The sequence below is a fragment of the Rousettus aegyptiacus genome, unplaced genomic scaffold (assembly GCF_014176215.1).
Source record: "Rousettus aegyptiacus isolate mRouAeg1 unplaced genomic scaffold, mRouAeg1.p scaffold_m13_p_15, whole genome shotgun sequence".
Taxonomy (NCBI): Eukaryota; Metazoa; Chordata; class Mammalia; order Chiroptera; family Pteropodidae; genus Rousettus; species Rousettus aegyptiacus.
The window spans coordinates 51,979,413-52,003,131 of NW_023416290.1; the positions used below are offsets into that span (position 1 = coordinate 51,979,413).

Consider the following 23,719-nt stretch of genomic DNA (forward strand, 5'->3'; position numbering starts at 1 on the left):
CCAAGTATTTTTTGGAATTGTGCTCTCCTGTCTCTGCCTGAGGTTCAAAGCCGCAGGCATCCTTTCTAGACAGAATTCTAAAGCCTGAACTTCACTGTCATAGGTAACTTTTTCTCACGCATACGAGGCCCAATTGTCATTGTTATTCTCATTTTACAGAAAAAGAAACAGAAGCTCGAAGAAATTAAAACGACTTATCTAGTGTTACTTAATTTGTACGTGGTAGAACTAGAGTTTAAAGCTAAGTCTGTGATTCCAGAGGAAGCTCTGTCCCCATACCACGTAACTGCACCATTATGTATGGCACTTCATTACATGTGTCTAGGTTTGTTTTCTAATTAATGCTGATGTGACTCTCTCATGCCCATGAGATAATAAATCGATTTAGAAGAAAATGCTTTCTACTTCTGGATTTCCAAAAGTACCATACATCCAATAAATACTTGTCTTGCTTGTGTCACAAGGTTAGATGGGGCAGGGCATGTAATTGATAAAGCCATTTGAACTTGGAAAGACAAGTGCAGCAAGACTAACTCTTACCAAGTCCCTTCTTGATTTTATTTTAAGAGCATCCCGGTTCTGTCTGGAAACAGCCTGTATCATATGCTCTTACTTCAGGGTTGTGGCCTTTTCTCTGTTTTCTATCCTTTTATAGTTGGGGATATTTGCTGTTCCTAGGAGATCTTACACTTAGATTTTCATGGGCCAAGACATTCAACAGACCTCACTGATTTCTCTTTGAAATTCTAGTTATGTCACATTAGAGCCACTCATGCGCCAATGAAGAATAAGGAGGGGTTATCTCGTGAGCTGAATATTTTGCTCCATCAAGAAGCAGGAATTAAAGAAGGGAAAAGTGTTACAAGAGTGTATTCTTTGCTCCAAGACATTAAAATGACATATAGGCTTCTGGATTTGTTTCCTTCTTATCCTTGACCTTGGGCTCCACAGAAAGACTTACGATGCCAAAGAAGAGCAATTCCTCTGATTCATTTGGGGTTATGGTTAAATTTATTGCAAAAATTTATGTTTTACTTACCAGAGAGAAATTTGATTTCCTTGGTCTGGAACTATCCTCAAGGAAACATGAAATCTTTTGGAGGCCAAAATCAAAACCAGTAGTCTGTAAAATTCATGGAAAAAAATTTTTTTAAAAACACACCCTCAAATCCTTTAACACATTAATTATTTCTCCCCATGTTCCTTTCCAAGCCTTGCTCACATACAGACCTATTTTAAGTGGATACAAGCTGACCAATCTTTTATAGTCATCTTTATTTGCTTTATATTGTATCACAAATATTTTCTAAGATGAATTGTTTCTCCACACTTTGCATTTTTAGTGTTTGCACAAAAATCCACTGAGTTATAGCACCATGATTTCTTAAATCATCTTTCTATGACTAGATTAAAAAATTTTTTTCTCACAATTAATGCTGCAATAAATAGCTCCACACGCTTTTTGTCTTTTTTGTTGTTAAAATATTCCTTTAAGATGAATTATTTACAGTGGGGTTTCTGAACCAAGGAACATGGTTTATGTGTGGTTTACGTTGGGGAGGGACGGTAGCATTTGTTCAGGAAAATGGGGATTTTTCTGCATCTGTCTGTCTATCTATCTATCTATCTATCTATCTATCTATCTATCTATCTATATCTAATATTTATTACTCTTCAACACTAGATGGATGCTCCATTAGGTTAAAGACTGTATTCTTTCCATTCATTCTGCACTAATTGATACTCTAATGCATGCTAGATCCCTTGCTAGATACTATGAATTCTTAAGACACACTTAGAAAATTATACAAACTTGATCGAAATGAACACGTTTGTATTGACTTGAGGCATGTTACTGCCTGTTACTGATTTGAGTGTTAACTTCACAAGAGAAATAAAAAATAAAAATCTCATCGCCACAAGTATGGCTCGTGCTTATTTTCACGATGTTAACCTGGGAACTCCACGACCACAGTTCAGGAAGAGACTGATTCCAGGAACATATTGTGACATATTGTAATAACACCAATATGGGGCAAAGCTCAAGTGATCTGGATGATGCCTTTTTATGTTCTGGTGAAATTTTATCCACCTGAGATGGTCTTAAGCTATCTAATTGCTTGTTTGTGGTTTGCTTGTAGGCATTACAAGAGTAAATATTATCTATGAGATGGATCGTGTTATTATAATCTACATTCCATAGATGAGGAAATTAAGGCTCAAAGAAGTTAAATGAATACATAAAATCCCTCAGCTAATAAGTCACTATGTAGAATAGAACTTACGTAATCTAGGAATAAAATTATCAAAAGCTTTCAAAGCGTATGAAACGTTTACAGTGTTCGTCGGGAGAAAAATACAATATTAAACGGCAAAATCCCACAGGAAGAAGATAAGACCCCAGATGCACCAATGGTAGGTGGGAGATAAAGGATCCACAGGTCCCCATTCAGGTTACGTTATGTAGACTTCTCACGTGTAATACCCAGTGATTCCTATACAGCTTCAGGACGAATTACCAAGAGGCTCCTGATTGGCATAAGGAGGAATTCCACTCATGTGTTAATGTTAGGTTTTGGTGTCAAAACTTGCCAACAATGTACACAGTTGTCTTGCAAGAGTTTCAGGGCGGCATAATTAAGGACATAAGTCACCGTGGCTTCCTGCTATGTGGCAGGACCTTATCATGGACAGGCACCACCTCTCTTTACAGCAGACGAGACGAAATCTAGCAACCAGATTCAATAAATGACCCAGGCCTGAAATACTCTGATATCCTTTTCTTAAATCAATGTGTCTGTTTACAGCTTACTATCGCAAATGCCACCTGTATAAGATTTACATGCTGGAGTGCTCATTCTCATCAAATCTCAAACTCTAAAAAGAGAGATACTCTTCTGCTCAGTTCTGTAGGAGAAGATAAGCTTAATTAGGCAGCACCTCTGTCTGTTTTATACAGTGTCATATGATAATACTTACCGAGAATCTAGAACAGTGCCTGGCACATAGATTGTCTCTCAATGAAAATTTATTATTAGAGTTGGTGGTATCACGTCTGTATCAGTCAGGATTTAGAGTACAAACAACAGAATTTACTCACTCTAGTTTAAGAAAATTAAGAAATTCTTGTAGGATATTGTGTATCTTACAAAATCTCTGGGAAGGTTAGAAAATAATGACTGGAGACCATCTTGGCAGAAAATATATCCAGATAGCCCTCCCTGGCTGTTCTCATTGAGCCCCTAGTGCTGCTGCCAAAGTCACAGACACCACAGCATTCAAGGATGGACATGAGGCAAAGACACTAGATGTCCCCTACTGCCGCCTCGGAATGCCGCCTGTCACTTGCGCTGGATTTGCTGTGATGTGTTCTTCCCTCGCTCTTCTTCAAACCACATTGTCATCCAGGGGCACCTGACTGATGGAGCCTAGGTTAGATTGAGTTTTGTTACAGCGAAGGCAGGAATTGTGAGTGTATGGCCTCTTCTCTAGGGAAGAGAGATTCAAAAGGTGAGAGAATTCCTTCACGCGCGAGCCAATGATCCTGAAAAATGTCCAATATTGGCTCAAGCTTTCATCACGGAATGCGGATTATTACAATGGCAGAGCGTTAGGCTAAAATGGGAAGAGATGGATGAAAATATTAATGTGGGAAAAAGGCTCTGTAAACGCACTGAGTCAGACTTGAGGAGCTACAATTTCTACTCTCATCTACTTTCATGTGGTCTGTAAAGTTCCCTGAAACCGGTTTGGCTTCTTTGTTTTTATATTTGATAGCAGAAGAACCATGGCTACCAAGGGGGAGGTGATCACGGTAGTCATAGCAACACAATGACCTCCCAAATTATCAGGAATTGAAAAGATTTTGTGGAAGTTATAGAGGTGAGTTGGTACATGTGTTTAGAGATATTTTGGAAAAGGAGTAAAAAGTGAAGGATCTGAAGGATGCAAAGTCAGTTCATGTATGCTCTGGCAAGAGTGGCATAAAAATCAGTGCTTGGAATTGTCAAGCTGAATGAAGTTAGTTAAAATTAATTGGGATATTTTGATGAAACTTCTTGGTGTTGGATTTGATTCATGTGGTTTTGAACTGATGGAGTTCAGAATGAAATTGAATCTCAAGAGATGTGTTAATAGGTGCAGAACCGCATGAGGCTGATGGAAATTGATTGCCAAAATCACTTCAGAAACACATCGGCAGCTTTCCTGCAGCTTATTCTGATAGCCTCGGGGAAAATACACGTTGTTCAACAAATAATAAAATGGGAAAATGCCTGAGTTCGATGTTAATGATGACCGACTTGCTGATTCATGGTGCAATGCTCCTCAGTGGTAGGACTCTTGTTTTCCTGAGGAGGATAAAAGGGAGGTGACCAAGGTATATTTGTAACCTAGAGACATGGGTCCCATGAAGAGGCTAAATTAGTCTTTGTATATTGCTCACGATCCTGCACAAGAATGAAAATTTAATAACATCAACAGTCATGAAGGCATTAATCAAATCTTGTGTTGAGTATGGCTTTAAATCCTTTGATTTCAACCACAAATATTTCTTGAGTCTTTACCGGAAACAGGTACTGTGCTAATGACCAGGCACATAATGATGAACTTAAAAACCTGACAAGTCACTTAACTCCGTCCCAGTGACTGGAGTCTTATACCTCCTCTGCTCCGACTTCTTGAATCAACCACTTCTTTAAGCCTCGGGGAATGACATTTGGAAATCAAGAGCCACTCAGTGGTACTAAGATGTCATTGCTTCTCATCTTCTCAGTCTGTATATATGTATCTAAAAACATGAGTTTATACCGATACATCCAATTCCAGTCTAACATCACAGGATTCATGAGACTTTTCCTCTTTCCTAATTTATAACTCTTTTCGCCAGCAGTAAGCAACCTGGCTCTCTTTATCTATGATATATTAACTTATTTGCTATATCCCAGAATACACATAAGTCGTTTCAAAATTGCCAACCTTACTCCTGTGAAAAATGAACCTACTAACTAGAGCATAATATTTGTGTATAATTCTTTTTGTGTTTAGTCTTAGAATACATAGTCAATAGTTATTTTTTTTTAAATCACACTTAAGTCACTTCGTATTCCTATAAAAAACAAACATATTAACTGGAGTATAATATTTCTGTACAGTTCTTTTTTGTTTTTAGCCTTAAGATACACAGTCGATACTTATTTCCTTGAACTCGTGTTATATCTAAATTCAATCCACTGTCTGGGTTAGCTGGCTGTAAATTCAATCACAGACATTATTAGGGCTTTGTTTCCTTAACTCCAGGGTTATACAGAGGTCTTGGGAGTCTAAGAAGGGAGAAAACTTCTGGGGAGAAGTTTTGGACCACACAGTTCACCATGCTGGTGCCTATGTTTTCAGGGCCACGCTGTCCCTTGACATTCACAGCTCTCTCCTTCCATGGTCACCAGGCCAAAGATGCTAATATCGATGACCTTGCTTCTCCAGATGTACCATGTAGCCATTGGCTTCCAGGGGTGGTTCCATCTGTAGAACTCTCAGAAGTTCATGTTTTTATCCAGTCTCAAGACTCTCTCTATTCCACCTTATCGTTTTGACTGAGAATAAAAAGAATGGCTTCTTTTTCTTCTCAGTTCAGAGCATCAGGACTGTGGCTGATTGTTTCACGAATGGGAATTTATGTGGTGCCCCTCCCTTTAGTTCCAGTCCACAGGACCACCTCTAGCCGTACTTTATGCTGCCAAGTCTAGAGCTTCTGCAATGTTCTGTCAAGGTAGTATTCCTTGATTTCAGGGCGGCTCTCTCCAAACACATGCCAGGCTACAGTTCCTCAGTCCCCTTTCCTCCACCATTACGCCTTCTTCTTTTGAGCTTCCAGAACCTTTTTGAAACCTCTTGCTGTTTGAGGGACCTATTCCCATGTCCTCATCCTATGATGAGTCCATTCCTATCTTCTTGGCTATTACGGATTATCTCGTGATATTCTTTTATTGTCATCTTAATGAGAATTGTCAGATCAGTGGGCTCGGTCTATCATCTAGAGTCTGAATCTCATCATACACATTCATAACAAGAACTCAGAACATTTAAAGGCAATTTCATCTGAAATTGCCTTTTGAGTTGTTTATAAGTCAAACAAGAAAATTGGCTATTTTACATAATAACTGGACATTAATAAACCAAAATGTCACTGTCCAGTGCAATTAATAACCTTATTTGCCAAAGAATCATTGTTGTTTCTTATAATAAAGTCTGATATTAATATTAAGGTGGATAAAGATGAAAAAAATACAGCCTACAGTTAATTTCTCCCAAATTTTCCAAAGTGTGTAAAACTTGTTGGAAGAAGTGTATAGATTCCACAAGGTGAATATAGCAGAGGCAAAAGTACTCACATGGCTGTATACATTCTTGTGCGTTTGCTGCAAAATTATTCCCAACTATTCTGTAGTCTCCCAGTTATAGATATCTCTTCCTAGAAAGTCATCTTTGTTTTTACTATGAAATCCCAGCTTCACATCTTGGCTTGGTATGTAAAATACCCTCTGGTCTATTCTTTTTGTGTTCTGTTGGATGTAAATGGAGCACTTATCCAACTGTATGGAGTGAACATGGGAGTCTGAGTATTTAGCTACTTTATAAATAAACATTCAGCTAATCTTTCTTTTTTAGAATCACTTTCCAATGTACTCGCTGCAATCAATTCTTAAACCCTCTAAAGGTTCTAAGGAAGGAATAGGGTTGCCCCCCCCCCTTGGTTTTACTCCACTATTGATTGGTCAAGGACTCAGCTTTTTCTGGGCTGCTATAAATGTAATCATTTATCCTTCTCATTTCTAGCTTCGAAATGTTGATGCTATTATCTCATGTTCTCTTTTCCTTATGTGTTCATGATTTTTTGTTTGATTGAGTTTTTGTTTTTCATCCTTTCATAGTTATATGTAGGATTCTTAGATATGTTTAGGAGCTCGTCAAAAGAAACATACTGGAAAGATATAGCTAGAAATAAGAGTCACCATTAAAAAATATATAGTTAGAAATAACGAAAAAGGCAAAGCAGGGCTATCCACTCAGTTAACTTAATCATTTAAATGGAATATATATATTTCAAAATATTTTGCAATAACACACACAAAAGCAATTCATTAAAAAACATTATCTCTTTTCCTAAGGTTTGAAAAAAATAAAGTGAACTTCTGCCACTGACTTGCTTGCTAATCATAAAAACCAGCCAGGTTATTCCATGAAGAAATAAACACTGAAGGCGAGTATGAATATCAGAATGTTGGATGTAAAGACTTAGCAAGTGTCATAGTGTAAAATATTTGAAAATCTGGGTGAAAAAGCTTCTGTCGATCCTGAAGCAGCTGAAAATTACTTGTATAGATTTGCTAAGATTACATCTGATGAAAACCTTAATCCTTAACAAATTTGCAAATGCTGAGGACACAGCTCTATACTGGTGCTCTTCCTAGAAAAATCTTACATATGGCTGACAAGAGAACCCCAGCAGGTTTTGACACTGAGTCCAGGGTGACTGATTTTAGATGTGCCAATTCAGGAGCAAACAGTAGCAAAGATTAAGTAGACAGTGATTGGAAAGAGCCAACTTCCAAGATGTTTAAACGATGTGTGCGACTTACCTGTCCTTACTGTGCAAACAGGAGAGTGTAGGTGAGCAGATCTGATTTATTTAATCCACTTTGCATCATTGGCTGGAGTTCATGGCAGGCGACCTGGACTGGAAAAAATCGAAGAGCTTTGTTGTTGTTGGTCACTACTCCACACATTCCCCTCCTAACATTCCTAGGGAAAATAATTTTTTTGGCATTTAATTTTCCCCTATATATTGCATCTGTAATACCACCTTGTTGGTCAAGGAATGTTACAGTCCATGCGGGACAAGCACAAATCCCACCCATTTTGTTTTGCCTTTTAAACGTATGCCCACTGAGGTTAACTGATGCCTGGGAAATCCAGGCATGCTAAACGCCTTGAGTCTCAGGGATGCTATTTCTAAGTTAATGCTTAGAACAGTGTTGATACAAAATGTAAATGCTATCAATGCTGGCAACATAAACACAAACTGCAGAATTTATGAGTAGAAGTGTGGGTGTTGGCCGAGAAGTGAACGGGAGGGCAAGGTTGTTAATGGGTTCATATTAAAAGTTGCTTAAGAGCTAATGTTAATATTTGATGAATAAAAAATAAAAGATCAAATGTAGTGTTTAAATGTAAAAGCTAGTCAGTCGGTAAACAAAAAACTAGTGATGTAAGTGTATTGGGAAAAAGGAAAATTGGGGAGGTGTGATCTGATACTTACCTATTGTAAATAGTTTAATTGGCATTGAATGTGCATTATAAAAAGAGTCAAGGGTACAATAATAAAGTCCCCAGCCCCTCACTCCCGGGCTTCTCCAGAAAAGGATCTGCTCTTAATCTTGAGCAACTATATGCATATTTGGTTCTTTTGATGATGATCTTCTATAATTCTAACTAAAGTGAGTTTAAAAATTTTTAAATAGAAAAATTGGAAGAGTTCACTCTTAAGGGAGAAAAGAGATACTAACACCATTTTACATCAGAACCGTATTATTTTAGAGCATACACTTATATCCTTTATTCATTGATCTTCGTGGAGGTTTTGTGAGTTTGGCAGGTCATTTCAAGGGTAGGGGACCCAAGCACAGAGAAGATGACTAATTTTCCCAACATCACATAAATAGGGAAGTGTAGGTTGCGTGGTCAGAACCCAAATCACATGTCTTCTAGTCTTGTCTTGATTTCTGTTATCAGTGTTTTGCCAACATTGGTCTTCAGAACATGCTGGTCTAAGACGACATTTTTATTAGCCAAGAGCTTCTTTTTAGGTAAATTCCTGGGCATCTTCCTTTGACCTTGAATGCCGTGAGCTGTTTAGCTTTAAAGCTCTCAGGGCCTACCTCTACTTTTAATCTCCAGGGTCTTGAAAATATCCAGGATGGAGAGATGAAGTTTGACCTTCACTTTTCCAAGTATCACTCTGTCATCTGGGAGACAGTTTTTAAGAGATGACTTTTGCAAAATATGAGTGTCCCTGTGGCATTCAGATTTACATTTCTAGGCTCCCATATCCTCTGGTATTTGTGCTGTGATGATTGTTCTACATGTCAGTTTCTGTAGATTTGTTGAGATGGCATTTCAGCTTTCTTCCTTGTGTTTTTGGAATTGAACTCTGATTGACAATTTGCTCTTTGAAGTGAAGTACACATTCAGAATGCACTGTTTCTTGTCCACTTAAATCCCACACTAAATTCTTTTCACCTTTCTTATTGTCCATTTCAATGAAATCACATCAGTTTTCTCCAATGAAAGTCCCAGTTTAGACTTTGGATTGAGAAGTTCTGCTTGCACACTCTTCGTCAAGAGCTCTCACTGCATCAACAGTGGGCTGTTACGTATTAAAATGATCAATTATTCCCAAATATCTGATGCATAGACTTTATTTTTTGAGAAATGTTGTAGGTATAAATATTTAATGATTTTTTTTCATGCATTTTCAGGATGATAATTTATATAAGGTAGCAAAGTAAGAAAGGGAGGCTATGTGGTCAAATGGGTGAGGTTTATATATCACTGTGTTGATTATTATTTTTATGACATCAAGCAAATTATTTACACATCCAGATCTGTTCCCATTTATGTAAACTGGGAATAATGTTTTCTGTTTTACAGTTTTGTTGTGAGGCTTGAAAAAACAGAAGAGTCACTTAGTGTGAAGTCTAGCATACAAGTTGCACTCAATAAATGGTAGCTATTATTTTTACAAGCCTTTTTCATCTGTGAGGTTATGATAAGGTTAAGTACAGTAGTCTCCTTTATTTATGGGGGATGCATTCCAAGCCCCCCAGTGGATGCCTGAAACCATGGATACTATTGAACCCTATACATACTATGTTTTTTTCTCTACACATATATACATATTTTAAAGTTTAATTTATAAATTTGTCACAGTAAAAGTTCAACAAAAATAACTAATAATAAAATAGAACAATTATACAATATACTATAATAAAATTTATGTGAGTATGGTCTCTCTTTCTCTCAAAATATCTTTATTGTATCGTACTCACTTTTGACTTAAAGGAAGTACTTTATGGCTTCTCAATGGCATATCCGAATTGCCAGCATCAGTACTCTTGCACTTTGGGGCCATTATTAAGTAAAATAAGGGTTCCTTGAACACGAGAACTGCGATACCATGACAGTTCATTTAATAACCGAGTATACCAAGGAGTGAGGAGCTTAGACAGCGTGGATACACTGGAGAAAGGGCTGATTCACTTCCCAGGTGGGACAGAGCAAGGTGGTGTGAGATTTCATCACACTACTCGGAACAGTGCACAATTTAAAACTTAGGAATTACTTAATTCTAGAATTTTCCATTTAATATTTCCAGACCACAGTTGACTGCAAATAACAGAAACTGTGGGAAAATCAGGAAAAACCAGGGAGACTACCATACCTAGCAACATTCATGGTAGAAAAGAGATGATCGAAATATGATAATGAAGAAATTAATGAATGAACTATTTAATCTCATAGTCAATCTCAGATGAGAACATACTGAGCTATAATTTTATTTTACGGGTAGACTGGATCTCTTAGATCTGTACCCTGCCCTGAGGTATCACACACACCCTTTATAGAAATAGTGTCACTACAGGATTAAGAGTTAATGCCATATCACCCTACCTGAGATTTCACTACTTAAAGTGGAGTGCAGAGTGGGTGATTATCTGAAGTTTCAATTTTTATTCTTCCTCAGGTCCATGTAACTGAACCCATTGAGGTTGGTACTGGGAAGATCAGTAAACAGTATCTTGATGCTGTGATCTAACTTAGAAGTCATCCTCTACCTAAGACATGTACCACGTGCACCATTTGCTAAACCTAGGGCCTCAGCTGTCACTCAAATTACACTGTTGGGACTGGAGCCCTTTCCTCACACCTTCAATACATGACCCAAGATGTGAGGATTCTTGACACCTTGCCTACCTAAATTTCATCAGGCCTTCTCCTGAGAGTCCTTATTTCTCCACTGCTGGCTCGAGTGATGTTCTGAAATAGACATATCATCTAGAGGTAACAGCATCCACCTGGCCTGGAATGTTCCCATGGAAAAATATCTTTATCCTACTCATTGGATAGGTCTTTGCAAAGCATATAATCCTTGATTTGCAACTATGTTCAGGTCATTTATACGTAAGTACTGGCCAGTTGACCGCTGCCTCCACTGAGAATGATCCAGCAGCTGGTCAGCCCCTCTGTGGAACTCCTCTACGATCCCAGCTCCCTCCTGTCCTCTGGATTATACTGCCAACACCCCAGCAAGTCTTGCTACTGAGGCAGACGATTCCTTCTCATACCTGCCTAATCCCCCTTGATCCTTTTACTTTCTAATGTGTTTGCCTTCTATACCAAAGCAAAGGTTCTGGTTTACTCCTTCTTAAAATGTTCACTTGATTAGGTGTAGGAATTCCTGCCCCCCACCCTACATGCTGACTCTCTCATATACAGCCAGACAACTCACTTCATTTCAGCAAGTATGCATTCAGAATGGACTACATGCCCAATCCTGGCTGTGTGGGATCTGTGAGAAGTGTAAGGTATAAGCAAGGCCTTGCAGAATTAAGTCTGGTCAATAAAGGAAGTACACAGTCATGAAGCACTTCAAAAACTGCTCATATGTGTGCCACAGACTATGCTATAAGATCTAGAGTAGCTTGGAAGCAGAGAGCTTAGACTGAAGGAAGCAGGGAAGGGTTGGTGAGGAAAAAAACATTCACCCGTGTTTGAGGTTCCTGAGACCACACTCAGGTTAGATGATTTCCTGCAAAGACTCGCAGAACTAAAAAAAAAACAATTGTTATACTCACATATTACAGTTAGAGTGGAGAGGTACAGAGTAAAATGAGCAAAGAAACAAACACAGAGGGTGGAGTCCAGGAGAGACCGGTGTTGTCCCCTCTTAGAGGACTCGTACGGGCAGCCCTTACTTCCCCTAGCAATGATGTGTAACAACATGTATGGAATATCGTCAATCAGGGAAGCTCATCCAAGACTTGCCACCTAGGGGTTTTTTTGAGGATCGGCCACAGAGACATGGGACAGCTGTAAAAGGGACCCCAGCAGCTCAGACTCCAACCCCACCTTAGAAGTCAGACTTGTACAGGATAGCCCGAAGTCCCAGGCTGGCAAAAACAGGTGCACGACAGAAGTCACTTTATTAGCATAAACTGTGTGCTGTGCACTCTGGCTGGGTATTCTGGGGGCTCAGAGGTTATCCCCCAGCACCTGGGTGCAGGTCAGTCTGGAAGACCTTGGGAATGTGCAGGGTTTGGGCAACCCAGGCCTGATGCCTTAATCCTTTACTGAAAACTACATTTCTTCCACCCTAAACCATACCGTGAATCTGCAGAGGGGTTGAATGGTAGAGAAGGAAAGGGTATCCGAGGCCATCAGGAGTTTAGTCTAAATCCTGGTGTTTCAAAGGTGTGGAAAGCAAGGCTCAGAAAGGGAAAGTCACCGTTAATAGGAAGACGTCCCTAATGCCCTACAGGTCGATGTGTTGCTTTCCCCCTAAAAGCCCAATAGAACTTCAAAACCACCACCATTTATGGAATGCTTTCTGGGCACTAAGAACCAGACTAAGGGATTTTCATGCATTAGCTCACTGCTAGCTGTGCTCGTGGGTATTTATGTTCAAGTCATAGCTCCTCCATTAGATGGGGTACTCCTTGAAGGCGGAATCTGTGACTTATTCATCTGGGTACCTGTAGTGCCTAACACAGTGCCTGGCACACAGATGCTCATGAAGTATCGATGGAATAAATGTATAAGTGAATGAATATTTTGTCTTGCAATAGAGGCAAACGCTGTCAGGAACTAGAATCAGAATCCAGGTTTCCGCTTGTACTATTCCTTTGAACGATGTTGTGAAAACTGGACCAAAAAAAGATGACAGTTGTCTCAAAGGTAATACTTCCTAGAGAACAGGAACTGTCTACAGGTAATCCTCCATTGGCTTATCCATAGTTACACAATACATAGGATGAAACAAAATCACAAGTCACCAGTACCAGAAATATTATTAGAACATACCAGTTATTAGTAATGAGAACTTCTTGAAATTCCCCAAAGATGGAGCATTGTTTCTTACCTGTGTGACTTTGCTCACAGAGCCTCTGGTTTCTGAGGGAATTCCCAGGGCTCTACCCAGATTCTCTTGCCCAGACACTAATTCGGCTTGGGCCTCACCCATTAGACAGGGCTCTTTGACAAGAATCCTTCACCCCCCAATGAATGCATGAATAGAACTAAGGGCATCTGAATATTGGGAAATTTTCTTTATTTTCAGTAATCTCTAACTGAAGTTGACCATTTCTTTTTCATTGTGAATGTAGTTCATAAATCCTACTAGTATTCGCAGTACTTGTGATTATCCTACCAAAGTTAAGCCTAGATACTTTCATACCAAATTATAGTTGTTGCAAGTATCTCAAAATACTATGTTCTTCATTATTTGGTAACTATAGTAATTATTAGGTCCACCATTTGAACTTGTTTTTAATAGAGTAATCAAGGAGTATGTCCAATATTAGGCCACATTTTCAAAATATTTTGATAACCGTAATTCAATCTAATTACTTTCCTTGCAATCTTAGTTTTTAAAATATTATGCATTTTAAAGTATTATTCAGATAAAGGGTCCATAAATTTCGCCAGACTGCCATAAAGTGTTCATGATCCAAAATAGGTTATCATGTCCCGACTTCTTGGTAATAGTCTCGTATGATTCTGCGATGCTTATGCATGTGCCTATTGAAGAGCTTTCCCTGTTTCTGTAATACTTCATTAAAAGGTCTGTCTCACCAACGAGGCTATGAGCACTCGAGGAAGAGACTGGGTCCTATCTGTTGGCATGTTTCCAGCTCTGAGCACTGTGTTTCGGGCTAGGTAGATGGTCAATAATGCTTGCTGACCGTGCTGTGATATTAGTGGGCGAATGAACAGGAAGGCTTTTCTACACGTGTGAATGCCTGGACTCATACTCATGATTGCATTTTTCCTTTGTCCAAAGTACTTCTCGTGGGGAGGCCACAAGTTTACTCCTGTTGGCCTTTTCTCACCCAGGTGATTTCTGTGACATCTCCCCACCCCACCCAATTGAGTAGTTACCTTTTTGGCCAGGTTCTGAGAGCACTGCCAAGTAATTCAGTTCATATAATCAAAGCCAGACTACAGTGGGGACCCATATTAGTCACCCAACTTTTTATTAGAGCTCAGCTCTGAGTGACTGTTAACGGTTCCAAATGTATAAAGAAATACCAAAAATAAATCCCCCCTTTGAGCATGAAGATCTAGTTGCTGTCACCAAAGCTCCTTAGAACGATGTATTTTATGCTCTAGAAAGAAATCCAGAAGAGGGTCACCAAACATGTTCTCAAGGTGGCCACTTGGTGGGACCACTGTAAGTTGACTAAGAATTTAGATAAGTTCTAACATGTTGATTCAAAAGTGGCTCAATTTTCTGGCTCTATTTCTATCTTGCAGCCATCCTGGAGAAGTTTCGACAGTCCGCTCCATTTTAATAGATAAACCCTAAGTAGTATTTAGGACTGGCAGCCTAAATGTCCCCCGATACACTGCAGTTGCTTATTGCAATTTTTCCTCCTTGAAATATAAGTATTGAGGGTCTAACACTTGGAATGAAACAGTCTATTTGGTATTTTGTTGTTGTTCAGCATATATTTAAGCCCCTTGATCTAGAATCAGAGATTTACATGATCATGAACTTTCCAGAGGGTGAACACTACACAGGCTCATATTAAAGATTCTCTTCACTAATCAGCATTCTTTTATCACAGACCAGTCTGGATTAGATCTATCTATGACGAATTATGAGAATCTGGAATGATGCTCCTCCTCCATTAATAAGCCCTTCTTTTACATTTCTCCAGTGCTCCAGGAATGAAAGCCACGGACAAGTCTTTCTTATAATGCTGCTTGTAGTTTCTCCACAAGGAAACAGACAACATGGACGCCAGCAACAAGCAAAGGCCCTACAAAGGTGAACAATAAGAAGTTTCCCTCGTTCTTCACTGACCCTCGACGGATCAATTGTAAAGATCTGCCCATTGGACATTATTAAAGATAAATAAATATCATAAACACTGTTCCTTGAGAGCAATCTAGCTTTAAAGAAAACAACATTGATTTATTTGGTTTCCAATCCAATAAGCTGCGTTTTAATCATCTTTCACAGCAGATACTTCAAAGGAGAAAACAAAGACATTATGAAGAAGAAAGTCTTTAGGACAATTTGGGATGTCTCAAAAATCTCTCTGTATATATAAACTCTGGGGCTGTGTATTAATTTAGATTATCTTATTTATGTAATGAGTTGACAAGCTGATAGGTCTAGGGGCTACTAGAATCTAGGCCTGTTAATTATCTAACATAATTATGGAAAGAAACATCTGTGCTTTTCACCTGACCCACCTCAGCAGAAAGATGCATTTACACAGTAGGTAGGGGATATTATTGTTCCTTTAACAAATGTATAATGTTCAGCTACTTCCTATTTAAATTAATTAAATATTCAAGGGGTTTAGGTTTTTTTCTTTTTCTTTTTTTATGTACAATTCAATGACTCAATAGTTACCTGCTGAATTTGTGCTCTCTACAGTTGTAAATGCAGAGGACGAAATTTGAAAATTGTTTGGGTTGCTGCTTTTGTGTAGATCCCAGTAGAGGGGGGAAATAAGTATATTATAAAGGATGAAATGTTATACTTGAGGTGTAAAAAGTTCTGCATGGATACAGAGGAAAGATAAAGGGCTGCTTTATTCTGCAAATTATATCTTCTTCTCCTATATTGTCCACCTCTGCGTCAAAACAAAGCAGCACTATCACCTAGAAATCATCAGGCACTAAGCACCATGAGGCTACAAGCAAGAGGATGAAAGCCGGGTACACTTATGAGGGAGGAGCAAACAAACAGCACGTGTCTAGGGTCTTGACATCTGTGAATAGCTGTACCGGTTCTAGGGTGCCTTTTCTACACTCTTAGGTATATGAGGCAAATTCATCCCTATTGGTATAAGCCAGTGTTAGCACAGATTGTGTGTGTGTGTGTGTGGGGGGCAGGGCAGGGGGGAAAATGTTTGTTTAATCAATTCCTAACTAATATAATACTGCTACTAGGTGGTGGAGTTGGGATTCAAATCTATGTCTCTGTGATTCCAAATGCCACATTATTTTCACTTTTTCATATCACATAGTTCCTGTTTCAAGTTTATTCTACATGGACAGAAAAAAAAAAGACTAAATAGCACAGGATAGAGGCAGTACACATTCTAGAGTTAGGTGATAAGCTGTGCCTTGTCTGCTCAACTTTCTCCATGGATAGCTGACGTTAATGGTGATAGAATGTCAGGGAAGGCTTCCTGGATGAGGGAGCCTTCAAGCCAATTCTCAGCTAATGGGCTCTGGATGCTCAGAGAGGCAGGCACAGGATGGTGCCACCTCGGGAAGAAAGGAGACTTTAGTATCATTGATGAAGGAAAATCATACAAACATTTACTCTTTCCTCTCTCTTTCTCCTCCTTTTACCTTTACAATGTGTGAAAGTGAACCTGAAAATCTGTTCCTTATTCTTTGGCAAAGAGCTTGAGAAACCAGTACATCATAACTGGTAACAAGCATTAAGTAGGTGGAAGAGGGAGGTTGAGTGTCGTTTGGCCACAAAAGCACTGCTGAGGCCAAGAAAGGCAGTGAAGTCCACTTGAGATAAGTTACTTTTTACACTTTCATTAATTTCTCAATGCATTAGGTAAAGCTCCCTTATCCTTCCAACAAGATGCCATATTGCCATCCTTATACAAAGATTCTATACTGCTGTCGGGAAGACCCACGGCAGAACTAATCATCAGACAAGCATTTTGAAGAGCACTGTGAGCGTCAGCATGTTACGGCTTTTGAAATTATTACCTTAAATTTATCTGGTGTCTGAATCAGAGTGGAGATGATCTGGTGTCACACAGAGAGTTGGCTGGATCCATTCTTTTCCCTTCACAAATATAAATTTCCCCTGAAGGTGCATTTGGAGGCACAGGGGATAATTTTTAGCTTCTCTGTCACCTAAATCATTTTTTCTCCTGTCTCGATAAGAAGTAGGTATCATTTTCTTTAGATGAACCTTGTCCAAAAGTGAAGTGAGTTCAAGATGTTTCCTCAAAAGTTTTCAAACTTTATATATAAATTATATGTGGAAATGTTTAGTGAATACTTGAAAAAAATGTGTAAACCAGCCATCCATATTTTACATAACAACAACAACAAAAATCTCAAGCAATCTCCTGAGCAGGTCCTGGAACTAATTTTCCTGTAGTAAAGTTTGTCTTGATATTAGTATTAATTGAGTTCTCCCTAAGTTCCTTTTTAAAAAGAATTCTATCTGTTAAATAAAAATGTCAGAGTAAAAGTGTTATTTTTAGACGAAGGTGTACTGACTACTGAAATAAAAACAAAGAAAATTCCAGGGATAGGTCCACATTCCAGAAAAAGGAACATTTGGGAGAAAACAGGCAAGTGCCTCAGGGGATTGATTACCAGGTAGATAAACTTGGATTAGTGACAAGTCTTGGATATGAAAGGGGGAAAAGTAACCTAAAACGCAGCACAATGTCCATATTCTGGCTTTGTTTCCAAGCCTAGTCTTCCTGAACACAGCCTTAACTCAGGTGAAGACTAGAGCTATTTAAATTCTTTCTCGTAAGGGAAAGAATAGTTTCACGTAAGACTCATGTTTCCACTCTACTGTAACAGTCCATCATGCAGATGTGTACCTCTGTGTCTGAGGCTCAAAGCAACAGTGGCAATGATCCTGCTTGGGAATCGATGGCAGAAACAGCCACAGTGCCATTTAGAGCCCCTGAAACCTGGGGCGCCAATGAGTTCCCAGGGACTCTACACAGCCCAGTGGCAGCTGATGCAAGACACGGAAGGCATCGCTCTCTAACTGAAAGACTACTCATGAGCACGCTGATGACCAGAAGGCAAAAACAGCATGACCCTGAGAGGGCCACGCACTCCCATTAACACGACCCCCCTCACGGGTGGGATAACAGCGGCTCGAACAGCGGATGTTAACTTGGTCTCATCTGCACACAGAAGCAGCAGCAGTTTTGAGAGATGTAAACTACCCAGGCAGAACATTGCTGCAAATGCAACGAATGAAACATAAACTGTCTTTATACCGAACCCTGGACGTTCTCCTCCTCCTCTTTCTAGCACTCCCCAGCCATGCTGCTCCTTAGGACTCGTCCTCTTTGATCTTATCTCTGTCTTCTGAGCTCACCTTCCTCATCTATTCCTGACATGTGTTACTATCAATCAAATGAACTCCACTGTCTCTCCACTTCTGAGAGCTCATCCACTCCCCCCACTCCCCAGGGGCTGTCAGTAACTTGTGAGATAAGATGGAGATGCGCCTGGCAAACACCAAATCCTTACAGATTCCCTGACTGGTTCTTGAGCCAACAAGACATCTCAGAATGAGAAATAGTAGATAAGCCAGAGTCAATTAGAACAAATACTGGTATGATATCAATTGGCATACTCAGTGTCATAAGAGAAAAGACCCTTGGCCCTTGACACTTGGCTCAGTCACTTTGAAAAATGCAGAAATCAATCCCCCCAGACACAGAAGTGCAAAAGATTGCAGAGACGCTGAGTGAGTAATTCTGTCTTTCACCTTACCCTCCCCTCCCACTCTTAGGGCCATCAGCCTTTCAAGAAGACCGTCCTGCACTATTCATCTGAAGGCTGTCCAGGCGTCTGCTCAGAGTTCATGCCGTATTGGCACGTGGCCTTCCTCCTGCAACGCTTGGATATAATTCATTCAGTCATATCTCCTAACTAGACTCATTCAGCAACACTAATTTACTCACAGCCTTTGACCATCACAGGGTCAGGTTTCGAGTAAAAACCCTTCTTCCTTCTAAAGTGCTGTACCGTCCCTTTTATCCAGAGCCTCTTCCTTACGAGTCTAGTAGCCTGGGTGCTCTCCATTTTACATCTGTTAAAGTTCCTACACGTTCCCCATGCGCTGCATCGCTTGAACCTGGAGGGGCTCAGTACACATGGTGTGTCCTGCTGGGACATTTAGGCCCCGCCCAGGTGTGACAGAGGCTTCCATCATGTTAGGCTGCCAACACAGGGGAAAAGGAGTTTGAGAAGGGGAGGGAGGGGAGTGCTTAGCTCTCTTCTTCCTCATCTCCCATAAGACTTCTTCCTTTTCAAACGCTTTTGCCTCACATTTGTTATTTTTCCATCTCTTTGTCGTGGAATGGCAAGCCCTTACTAATTAGGGAAGGGCAAATTTTGCTGACTCCAGAGGCCCTGAGTTCAAATCTAAGTTGTGGCAAATACTGGCTGTGTGACTTTGGACATTCTTTTATGCTTTGACACTCAATTCCAATGTGTGTGTGTGGGGGGGGTGGGGAGGGGAGGAAGGGGGATTTCCCACACCACCGAGTAATTCTCCAACACCAGCTGGGTGTCCTACAGTTTAATTCAGTTGCGACACCACCTACCTGGAGACAGCATCAGAGTCTACAGGCTAAGGGTCCAGTCCAACAAGGCTGCTTTCCCGTCCCCCACTTCGGGCACCATTCACAAGCCCAGGTTTTTCTGGTGCTTCTGACTCACTAGCTACAAATTGGAGGCTCCCAAGACCTACTTCTTGGATTCCATTAATTTGCTAGAGCGGCTCGCAGAACTCAGAGGAACATTTTACTTACTAGGTACCAGCTTACGATAAAAGGATATAACTCAGGAGCAGCCAGATGAAGGATGAGTATTTGGCAAGGTATACGGGAAAGGGTGACACACATCCATGGCACTCACCGAAACGTCCACACGTTCACCAACCTGGAAACTCTCAAAACCCCATTCTTTTCTCTTTTTTTTTTTTAATGGAGGTTTTATCACATTTGTGTGTTTGATTAGACCATCGACTATTGATGACTCAACCCCTCTCCGCTCCCAAGATGCCAGGGGTGGGACTACAAGTTCCAAATAGCTCAGGTTAGCTCCACTGACAACCAGCCTCCACCCCATCCTAAGGTGCTTTCCAAAAGTCTCCTGATTGACATAACAAAAGACACCTTGATGGCTCTCAACACTTAAAAAAATTCCACTGGAGGTCTGTGCCAGAAAAAGGGAGCCTATTGGGGACCTTGAACAAGGACATAAAATTTACAAAAATATCCCAGAGGAACACATGGGACCGATATGTATAAAGGGTAAGGATAGAGGCTGGGGAAGAGTATCAGTTAATTGTCTACAAGCCTCATGAAAACTGTACATCTGATGATTAAAAGATAAGTTGCAAAAGACCATGAATTCCATGAAACGTGACCTTTCTGAAGAGTTTTTAATCAAGGAAGAACATGAATTACTTTTGCATTTTTGAAAGTTATTTCTCACATAGGAAGAGGAGGTAACACTAGGTCTTTGTAACAGCTCAAGGTAGAATTTTCTGGGATATAACCCCTCAAGCAACTCGGCTTCCTTCCCCTCCTGCACCCCCCCCCCCCACATACCCCTTCTTCAAAGCCTACACTTTATATAAAGCATGCACTAGTAAAAAGTCACTGTCATTCCATCAATTGGCCAAGGAAAGTTAAAATCATTCCAGTCTTAAAACTTAGTCACTGTTTTGACGGCTGTTATACAGAAAGCTGACATCTCTGTTGAGTTATCTGCTTTGACACCTCACTCCCTAGTTTTTGAGACATTTTCATTATCTCAAGGATCCCATTCGAATGCATGAACAGAGTCATAAGCACTTCAAGATCCAGAATGTTCTTGCCGTTTATGTTATCTTTGACAATGTGAGTGACCTATGTACTTATTTCTGTGCTGCTGTTTAATGTCCTGGTTTCCTTAGTTCTCCTCACGCTCTCCTTCTAATTGACCTGAGTAATTTGATAATCTGCATATCAGTCCTCTTGGCTATTGGCACCTTCTTCCTGATTATTAACCAAAGTGTTAAATAGCCTTGTCTCCCTCAGCAGCACTAGTGAGGATACGTTTATTTCCAGCTCTTAACTTTGCTTAATGGGAGGGCAGGACTTGATCAGAATAATCTAGATCAGGAAACTGTAAACTGTCTCAGAAGGGCAGGATTTTAGATACGGTGTCTGAAGCATGGGGGCACTGTGAGTCCAGACTGGAGTTGTCTGAGAGCATTAAATAAGGAACGGAACTCAGAGATGACAATGAACAAAAATAGGAATAAATAAGTCAGTATCTGCCACATATTGAGAAATAAATGTGGGCAGAGACATTTTGATGGGCATTTTGACGATACTAGCTCATTTGATTACCTATGAAGACAATAATCGTAACTCCAAACTTTAAATGAGAAAACCTAGAGATTGCATAATAACTAACAAATCTGCAATTTGAACCCAGATCTTTAGTAGCAGAGTCTAATTGATGTTGTGAGCATAAAAGAAAAATCGACGGAAGGATATAAAATGAGAAGCATTTTCTTGAATAAACAGGTTAATTATTGAAAGCCTAGCCAATGGAAGTCTCTGGCATTTGCATTTAGGAAACTGTCCATGTCTTAGAGATGGAAAAAAATGCAGTATACAAACAGCGATATTGATATTTTACATGACTGAACAATGTCGCTAGGAAACTCTCAAGACCTACTTATTATTTTCATGTGTTGACAAAGCTTAGAATATGGAAGATGTAAGAGTCTTAGCCTCCTCTTCCTCTGTTCATTGTTTTAAGGAATTTGAGATAGTTTGAGTGGGTCAGCTGGGATTGCCCATATTTCCTGCATCGCAGTAAATGCACATTTCTCTATGATTCTAGAAGTCGCCCGATTCCATCTAGTTTTGAGAATGACCATCCAAATACTATTTTTTGTTAGTGATAATTCAAGGTAAGGTTTTCTACCTCCATTTTTATGATGTTCTCAAACCTTCCTTCTTTGGACTTACCATTATATAAGACGTCTAGAAAGTGGATGGCAAAGGATTAACTTTTGTTTATTACTTGTTATGTCCTAGGCACAGTATTAGACTCTGCACATACATTATTTCATTTAGTTACACAAAAATCTTATAAAGTAGATGCTGCTTTGATTTTTCAGGTAAAGAAACAGATACCTAAAAAGGCTAAGGAAATTGTCAATGGCCACACAGTTCTCAACGGATGGAAGAAAGATTCGCTGTCGAGTTTAGCTGACATTAGTCTATACATTATACTTTTCGATATTTTGCTCATTTAATCTAGTGTCATTAACTTTGAGAAGAGTTTAGGTCGAATGTTATTGCCTTCTTTTCTTTCCTTCTTTTTGCCTTTCTCTCTCTCTCTCCCTCCCTTTTTCTCTTTTTTTTCCTCCTTTTCTTTTCCTTTTTTTTTTTTTTTTTGTTAACTGAAAAGGTAAAAGACAGTACTTTTGACAGAAGCTTTTTGGATCTCTTCACTTTATTATATTTTCAGGCTCCCTTTCAAATGAATATGTATTAAAATAGCAACTTGCACAAATGTCAGCTGATATCATCTTTCTGCTATAACTTTTCCAAAGAAAATTAAATTTGGTGAATTTTTGTCCCATTGTTTTTGCCTGAGTATTACAGGTGACACGCTAAAAGTTTTCACCCAGTGCTCAAAGTGGCCTTGCCTCAGGTACAGGGCTGGGACCTTGCCTTTGAGACATTAATGACTGTTACTAAGTCTGTGGTGGCCAGAGCCAAAAGGGACACTGAGAAATCACTTACAGAAAAGGAAGCAGAAACTCAAGAAGGTGAAGTCAGTTCCTTTATTTCTAAAGTGGAGATATTAATAGCTCCTACCTAAAAAGTGGTTATGAGTGTTAAATAAATTAATATTTGTTAAGTATCTAGAATTGTGCTTAGCATGCGATAAGCATTATAGAGTATTTGAAATATAAATGTAATTATTCATCTAAGGTCATGGTTTTCTGAATAAACATGCCTTGGTTCTAATTCACTTGGATGTTTTTGGGCAAGTTGTCTAACCTCTTGGAAATGCGTTTTGTTCAATTTTGGAAACAATGCATGATGTTTGTGACTTCATAGGATTATTGTAAGGATTAAATGAAGTAATACAGGCAAAATGCACGGCCCTTCACAGCCTAGCATGTGCGAACTAGCATCAGACCCAACATCAGAAGCAGTGACTCTGCTCCTTGACAAACTCAATGCTCTTTATAAATCTTGAAACGTTTACACGATTACAAATAACGCAGATTTCATAATTATGCTATAACTGTTTCTTCTAGGGTTTGAGAGTAGAATGTTTAATGTATCTTAAGCCAACTCAGGAAAACCTGTATAACTTGAAAAATAAATACATTCCACTTTTCCTCTTGGTGGCATTATCATTTAGCACAGTATCATCGTCTAAGCTTCATGTATATTCTGTAAAAATCGCAAGAGTAGGTAGGCTGAAGTTTGCTTTTATTTGGAAGAAGATATTCTAAGCATAGTATTTCATTCTCTCCTCGTGTTCTGATTCTTTGTTTTATCTTGCTAGGCCCAGAGTCACTCAGAAGATCTCAACTCCGATTCTAACTCAGCTGTAACTAGTTGAATGACCTTGGGCGAGGCACTTGGCAATTTTCTTCGACATT

The 23,719-nt window shown here is 39.5% G+C and overlaps 1 protein-coding gene across 6 annotated transcripts in view; it reads right to left on the bottom strand.

The window, feature by feature from the left end:
* Positions 1-23,719, bottom strand: part of LOC107521579 — a 103,335-nt gene that overhangs the window by 57,115 nt on the left and 22,501 nt on the right. For 4 of the 6 annotated variants that reach the window (XR_004954662.1, XR_004954660.1, XR_004954659.1 and 1 more), the window contains exon 2: positions 1,040-7,735. The gene's annotated coding sequence lies outside the window, so the exon portion shown is untranslated. The remainder of the gene's footprint in view (positions 1-1,039; positions 7,736-23,719) is intronic. The other 2 variants (XR_004954663.1, XR_004954661.1) reach the window with 1 other exon arrangement.